This window comes from Eurosta solidaginis, chromosome 4 (assembly GCF_040869045.1).
Source record: "Eurosta solidaginis isolate ZX-2024a chromosome 4, ASM4086904v1, whole genome shotgun sequence".
Classification (NCBI taxonomy): Eukaryota; Metazoa; Arthropoda; class Insecta; order Diptera; family Tephritidae; genus Eurosta; species Eurosta solidaginis.
In genome coordinates, this window is record NC_090322.1 from 177,409,375 (window position 1) to 177,417,921 (window position 8,547).

Genomic DNA, 8,547 nt, shown 5'->3' on the forward strand with positions numbered 1-8,547 from the left:
AAAGGAGCACGATGCATATTGGAAGAGTAGCTCGGCCTGAATCTCTGCGGAGGTAAATCGCGACAAGTACTTTTTAACTTAAAATAATCCTATATGAATACGAAAATAGCAGTGCAAACTTGTATCAAATTTCGTAAATAAAATTTGCATTTTTATTATTTGCGAATTTTTTAATTAGATGTTTTTTTTTTTAACTTTTTTTGAGTATGTAGTTTTCAACTCAATAAATTTTAGTCTAACGACGTTCAAGTTATAGGTCTCTCAAAACTCGTATTGACTTTTGACAATTTTGGAAACATCGTTCGGATAAACAATACTGGAAAATAAATTCGAATTTAAAGAGACCTATGACTTGTACTTTGTGAGACTGAAATTAATTGGGCTCCAAAACTGCATACTCAAAAAAATTCAAAAAAATCTTGGTAAAAATTTAGTGGACGCAAATTACTACTGCTATTTTCGTATTCGCTGCTGTATTTATCGAAAAAGTCCGGGTTGACAAATTGGTCTAGGGGAAAGCAAGGCGAATCCATGCAAGGTGATGGCAAAGCGAGTTCAATCCATTTTGATGATGGGATAATAACACCTGGTACTGAGTATATTATATTTTATAAGTCCAAAAATAAAAGTTACTTCCGGACTTTTATTTTTTAAGGACAATGAAAAGTCCGGCCTTAGAACTATGGAACGGCTAATCAAAATGAGACGAGTTTTTTACCAACACTCTTCTAAATTTCTTAGTTTGAAACCTTTATGGTCATTGGAAAGATTTTGTTACTACTTCTACTGAAACCAACTCTCATAGTACTAGTAAACTTGCACCTGTTTTTTCGCCATAAGGTTTGATCCAATTTAGATATTGTCTTGAAATTTGATACGCGGCTTTCTGATGAAACAAGAAGCATTCAATATAAAAAAAAATTGTCTTATTTGGATGAGCTGTTCCATAGTAATATAGCTGGACTTCTGTCCTTAAAAATTTAAAGTCCTTAAATAATTTTTTGTGAAGGACTTTTATTATAAAAGGAATAACAGTTTCGGTTCCTGGCCATGATCGCCACTCTATATAAACACGCTAATACCCTAATATGGGCCATGCGGATAAGCTCAACATACAAGCCAAACCATTTGAAATGTTTATAGTACGATTATTTGTCATTGATTTTAAGCAAATGCAATCGCTGCAGAAAAAACGTCCAACAATCAACAAAAAATAGAAATGGTTTTACCAAAAAAACTTGCATTCTAGGTCAATGGCATAGCCTCCATTAATAACAAACAAAGACGATCGTAAAAATTATATTTACTTTTGGCCAAAACAGAAGAAAAAAATAATTTTCTTAGTTAAAATTTGTTTACAACAAATCATTGACCTTAAAAAATGACTCAGACAAAGTATTATTTTTCAAACAATTTCTGGTTTTTGTTTACTACAGAAATTGTTGTGGTTTATTACTTATAGGGCCTATATACGATGCGCCGCGAGTCAGCTGTGTACGTGTTGTATGGTACATGCATATTTTTAGCAGGAATCGTCTCACGTAGGTGATATTGACAATTGGGCTGCGAAAGCTATGAATTGCGCTTATCAACCATTTGAATCCCTTTTCTTTCGGTCTCTCTCAGTGATTAGTTTTCATTTTCAAATGTTTTCTCCTATCACTGAGATTGTTTAGTACGATATATTGCCTGAATCTTTTAAAACTGTTATTTGTGACCGAAATAGATTTCGGGAATGGTAAATGTTACAATTAACATAATGTAAATTGAACACTAGGTTATTGGAAGTTACTCAAAATGTAAACCAGAAAAACAATACTATGTCCCGAACTTAGGTTTTTGGGATCATGATGGAACTATTTCTATTAACTCTAGATGATTTCTGGACTGTTCGGGGAAAATTTTGGGATAATGTCAAAATATATTTCGGGATCATTTGGGACTATCTCGTGACTATTTTTGGATCGTTATGAAATTATCTTGGGATCATATAATTATTTTCGAGCCATTTTGAAAAAACAAATATTATGTTATCATTAAAAAGAGAGGACTGTAGACTCATGACGGATATTCTGACTGAACACTGCCTTCTGCTGTGGCATGCTTTTAAATTACGCTTGGACTCCAGCTATTAAGAGTGATACAATAATCAGATCTAGAAGCAGCAACAGGCATAGGTCCTAGAAAGCTTCTAGTATTTGATAAGAGAACGGAGTTATTCGTGAACACAAGTCCTGGTGCATAATTTGTTTTTCGATTTGGTCGTTAAATAAACTTCTGGTAACACCACGGTCTCATTCAGTATATTTGAGGTCGTCATTGACCGTGCAGTTCAACCTCACCTAACCTATTTGCGATTGTTTTAGTAATATTTTAGGATCATTTGGCAGGTTCTGAAAAACTCATTCATGAATACGAAAAGTTGTCGGATTATTATCGGATTCTTATCGGCGTGTTAATGGTTTGTTATCAATAACAACTATTCATGAAGAACTGTCAGTATATTATTAATGTACTATCGATCGATGTGTTATCGTTTACTTGTTATCGAAAAGATATCGATATTAGTATTGGTTTGTTATCGAAAAATATAAATTTTTCACGAAAAAAATCGCTTTGTTATTGAAAATTTATCGATTTTTTATCAAAAAAAATCGATTTGTTATCAAAAAACTTGTTTCGCTGTCGAAAATATATCATTTTGTTATCGAAAAGTATAGATTTGTTATCGAATAAATATCTCGATTTGCTGTCGAAAAGTGGTCGATTTGTTAACGATAAAAAAAGTTTTTCATCGATAATTTTTTATTGGAAATATATTTTTTTTTGAAAACTCATCAATAAAAGTCGGCTACAAGGTATCTTTTGGCGAAAGGAAACTTTTAGAAAATTTCGTACCTTATGCCAATTTCACACAGAGGTTTAATGAAATAATTAGTCAAGTTTTCTAAATTAAAATCTTAATTGAACTCAATCTTCCATACAAAATACAAATTCTTAATTATCTCATTATTGCTTTATTGAATGCCTAATCGAGTGAAAAATCCAGTCGGGTTTGCGTGGTGCCTCGAATTTTATTGTAAATGTAACAAATGCCAATCAAAAATAAATTATATTCAATAATTTACGAAAAATAGAAAAACACGAAAAAATTCAAAATTTAATTTTCGCTGCATTTGCTGATTTTATATGGCTTTTTCGAAAATAGGTACATATTTGGTTAGGTGAAACATCTATGCGTAGTTGCGCATTTATTTTATTTTGATTGTACTTATAGTTAAGGAAATAGCTGTTTTCCATTTTAACTATCTTTTGTAAAAACGAAATTCTTTTTTGGGTCTGCTACAGATGTTCACTAAATGAAGCAAAAAGGCCCTGTCTGAAAAGAGAAACTTAATTATTTCATTAAATAGAATTGTGATTAGATTAAGTTTTTGTGTGAAAACGGTATTACGCTGTTTTATTTATATTTTCTATAATTAAAAAATAAAAATTCAATGAGTTTTGTAACTCAAACTATGCAAACCAGTCTCAAAATCACTTGCATGAAATTTTCGAATTATTCATTTAGAGTTTTGATAATTTTTTGAGTGCGTAGTTTTGTAGTGCAACAAATTTTAGTCTAACAGAGCGAAGCTAATGGCCCTCTCAAAATGTTTATTAATTTTTATAATTTTTTTCCGAGGGTTTTTATTATTTGCTCCCAAACCAAAGGTGCATAACTTTATTCTTGATTTAGAAGAAAAACTGAAACACTCTTCGGAAAAAAACTTATAAAAATCAATACGAACTTTGAGAAACCTATAACTTGTACATGCTCAAAGGAATTCAGAAAATTTGTATAAAAACTAGAAATGTTCATGAAATTTCTCTGGCTTTCGATTTTTTTCAAAAACGTGTTTGAGATTGGTTTGTATGGTTCAAGTGTCAAAATTTATAACATTTTTTTCTTCAATTATCGAAAATAATTTGGTATAATTTCAATTCGAGACAATCATATACAAATCAACAACAATTGGTTTCACTGCGGTGTACATATGTATGTATTTATATAAAATTTTATTTGTTCCTATATTTCGGATGGTATGATTATTTATTTTAAATCAAAATGCTTACCATTGCACAACAAGTGATTAACGTATGTGCATAGGAATAAAATTATAATTAAAAATTCTAATCAGTTTGTTAACCTCAAGTGAACAAAGCAAATTTGCTTGCAGTTAATTAAATGACTTAAAATTTTATAAATTTTTAAGATTTCATAAGCTTGCTAATGGTAAACCATAGTTCTCTAATACGTACCTGCAATTATCGATGATCATGTTTAGAATAAAATATGTTAAATTTCGCGTCCTGAAATTTGTAAACACATTAGGGTGAAAAAAAACATAAATAATATTGTTCAGAACATGAAAAAAGATTATCTGTCAAAATTTTAGCTTTTTATTTTAATATTTAGCGGTGCCTAATAGCGACTTTAATTTTCACACAAACCGTATGGGGAATCTCAGGTTGGTCTTTAACCTCTAACAACTACTAAACGAGTCAGCTTAGCAAAAAACATTTTTGAAAATTTTTTGTAGACCGTTAAATTTCCTATAATCATATGTATAGCCAGTGATTTCGATACAGGGTTGGAGCTCTGTTGACCGTTTTATAAAAACTTCAAAATTCCCCATAAGATTTGTATGGAAAAACTAAAGTCGCGACGAGGCACCTCTAAACCAGACCTGTTAAATTTGAATTAGCATTAGTAACCAATTGATTAAATGCCTATTTTAATAACCTATTTTAATAGCCAATGACTATTTCAATTGCTTTCCGAAAAACGCAATTACTAATTGATTAATATCAGAATAAAATAAAAAAAAAAAATCATAATTTTTTCCGATTATTGAAAAAAAAAAAAAAATTAAAATGATTACTTCTGATTATTTTTGATTTTTTTTTGATTTTTTTTTATTCTTTTTGATTATTTTTTCTCTTTGTTGAAAGAAAAATTTTCGTTTGTTGCATGCACGGGATAACTTCTACATACAAGTACATTTTAGGATGCAATAGAAAAGCGGCAATTACCCACCGACGTATGCCGCACGAACGGACGTTTGTCGTACGAAACACGTTTGACCAAACCCTCAAGCCCGCAGGAATCAATGTGTGCGTCTGTGTACATGTACATAACATATTTGTGTGTGTATTGTTTACAGCAAAGCACTGTTGCCATTGACCAGTTTGCCTGCATGCTTATTCAAACATCAACTTTTGGAATTACAATTTTTCATGGTGCAAATGGCAGAAACAAATACTGAATAAGAATTTCTAGTTCATTTATTTGTAACCTCCAATTTTATATAATAATTTTAGGATATTTCAACAAAATTTTAAACTGTCTTTAGGCCTTTTTGTATAATAACTGCAAATGGTCAAAAATACTCGCACAAAATTTTACTAGGCAGCTCTGTCTAGTGAGAGAGCGATCAGCTGACACGTTTTTAACGGAAAAAATCAAAATTGTTTTGATTTGTACGTTCCGGGCTACGTACGTACGGGCATTGCACGTCGGTGAGTTTTCGTTTACATTGCACATTCATAAGATAGGTCGTGTCAGCTGACACGTTTTTGGCACGTACGTTCGTGAGTAACTGCCGCATAATGCGGCAATTACCCACCGACGCAGGGATGCACCTTAACGTTAAGCTAATCGTTTATCAAAAAATTTCCACCGTTTCCGTTGAAACACTTCGAAATATTATCGATAAAGAAATTATCAAGATAAATTGTATCTCGTTTTTAACCGAAACGAAAAGCTTTCGTTAACGTTAAAAACGTTAACGAAAACGTGATACTTTATGTTTGAATTGTGCTGGCAATGCTATAGCCATGGTGAAGCCGTAAGGTGGCAACAACGAGCGCACATACACACACAAACTCTATGTAATTTGTTTGTGTAATTCGTTGGTGGTAATGTCAAAAATACTCTGAGAAATGTTCGTACTGTCAAAATTCATGAGAAAAGTTGCAATCAGCTTGGATAATGCTTTCACCTTTAATGACTCCGCCATCAATCAGCTTTGCCAGCATAGTTTGAAATTAATAATCAACATAAACGATTTGATTTCGTTTTGATATGGCAGAAAACGAAACGAAATCATTTCGTTAATTTGACGATCTTAACGTTAATAAACGAAACGAAATGACTTCGTTTCGTTTATTAACGTTGATTATCGTAACGAAATGATATCGTTTCGTTGGTTAAGCATGCCTGCACCGACGTGTGCCGTACGTACGGCCGTTTGTCGTACGAAGCACGTTTGACCTAACTCTCAAGCCCGTAGGAATCATTGTGTGCGTCTGTGTACATGTGCATAACATATTTGTGTAAGCATTGTTTACAGATAAGCACTATTGCCATTGACCATTTTGCATGCATGTTTATGGAAACATCAACTTTTTCCAATTTAATTTTTGATGTTGTAAAAGGCTGGAATTAATATTAATTATATATAAATAGATTAAATATTTCTAATCTGCACTTTTACATAATTATTTCGAATTATTTTCACAATTTTTCAAACTTTAATTAGGGGTTTTTGTATAAGACTGCAAACGGTCAAAAATTAGAGCACAAAAGTTTACTGGGCAACTCTGTCTAGTGAGAGAGCGATCAGCTGACACGTTCTTACGGAAAAAATCAAAATTGTTTTGATTTCTACGTTCCGGGCTACGTACGTACGGGCGTTGCACGTCGGTGAGTTTTCGTTTACATTGCACACTCATAAGATAGGTCGTGTCAGCTGACACGTTTTTTCTACGTACGTTCGTGGGTAACTGCCGCATAAATCGTAAGCGCTTATCGAGGCGAATATATACATGCAACATATAGGGCGAATAGTATATGAGCGTTGATTCAAGCATATTCTCCGGTAAGAATACACACATTTGCATATTTTACTACAGTCATTTTATAAAATAATGTGCGATCGAAAACGGCGGTTTTTCTAATTACCCAGACAATATGTAAAAAAATGTTGGACCCATAGGTTGGCGTCCAAAAGCTTTCATTTAGCAACTATCCTTTATGGTTTCATCCTTAAGTCTAGCCAATTTTGTATATCCAAAATATATATATATCCACTATTTTGGATTACGTTATGGCTATGCACTGTTTATTTTGTACATACAAGTACATCGGTGGATGCCCTGCAAAAATAGCGAGTACTCCATGCATGCATGTATGCGATGCGATGTCCTAGGACCGGACCATATACTCCAGCTCCGCATTATATCAGAGTAATCTATGGAGTACCCACAGTCCAATAAACATCGTGTAGTGATTACAATCATTAAAAACGAGCAATGATCGGCTTACAACATGGTCGTGTAGTAACATGAGTTGGTCCATCGCTGCATTACAGTGGAGTAGAATGGTAAGTACTCCAGTGGACCACATGGTCCAACGATTTTTGCAGGGTGTAACGGTATATCGTCAGCGCTTATCTAGGCATATGGGTACATACATACCCACCTACAAATTATCGTGTTTTTAGATGTAACCGCATATTGATTTACGACAAAACAATATGCTCAAACAATATGTATGCGTAATACTACTTAGGTTGAGAGCTTCACTTCAAACTGAAGCGATTTTCTAAGTTGTCATTCATCATCATGATCAGTTGTCTACCCAAAAGTTGTTATATCCCAGATAAACTTATTAACATATGTCCATGTACATTTGGTTGAAACTTGTTTTTTAATTTCTTATGATTACGTCTAGAATCTATAAAATTTTATGGTTTGTAAAGTGAGCCATATTTTTTTTAGTACTAACAATGGAAATTCCAAACACATTTGTTTGCCTATCATACATTATTTTTTTCGACATGGTTGGATATATATATATATATATATACATTTTAAAAGCCTATAACAGCGGTCGGCTGCTAATACGTGTCCTAAAAGACTTAGCTGGACCTCAGTATTAATAATCAGAAGGCGGACAACAAAAAATTTGAGTCGTTCAAAATATATTGACGAAGAAAAATGCTTATTTATGTTAAAGCTCTCTAAATTAAATGGGACGAAGAACATTAACACAGTGGCGATGATGGGAAACCAATATTACTAAAATAAAGCGAACAATATGATAAATTTTGATTACAAAACAATCAGTGCATAGCCATAACTTAATCCAAAATAGCGGATAAACTGATTTTACATACAAAACAAAATTAGCTTCACTTAAGGATGAAACCATTATTATTTTATATAATGAATGTAATAATGCGCATGTGTATATACTTACCTGAGAATATGTTTGAATCAACGCTCATATACGATTCGCCCTATATGTTGCATGTATATATTCGCCTCGATAAGCGCTTACGATTTACTATTGCATCCTAAAATCAAATAAAAAAAAAAAAATCAAAAAAAAAAAAAATCAAAAAAAAATAAAAAAAAAAATCAAAAAAAAATCAAAAATAATCATTACTTTTGATTATTTTTGATTTTTTTTTTTTGATTTTATTTGATTATTTCTGATTT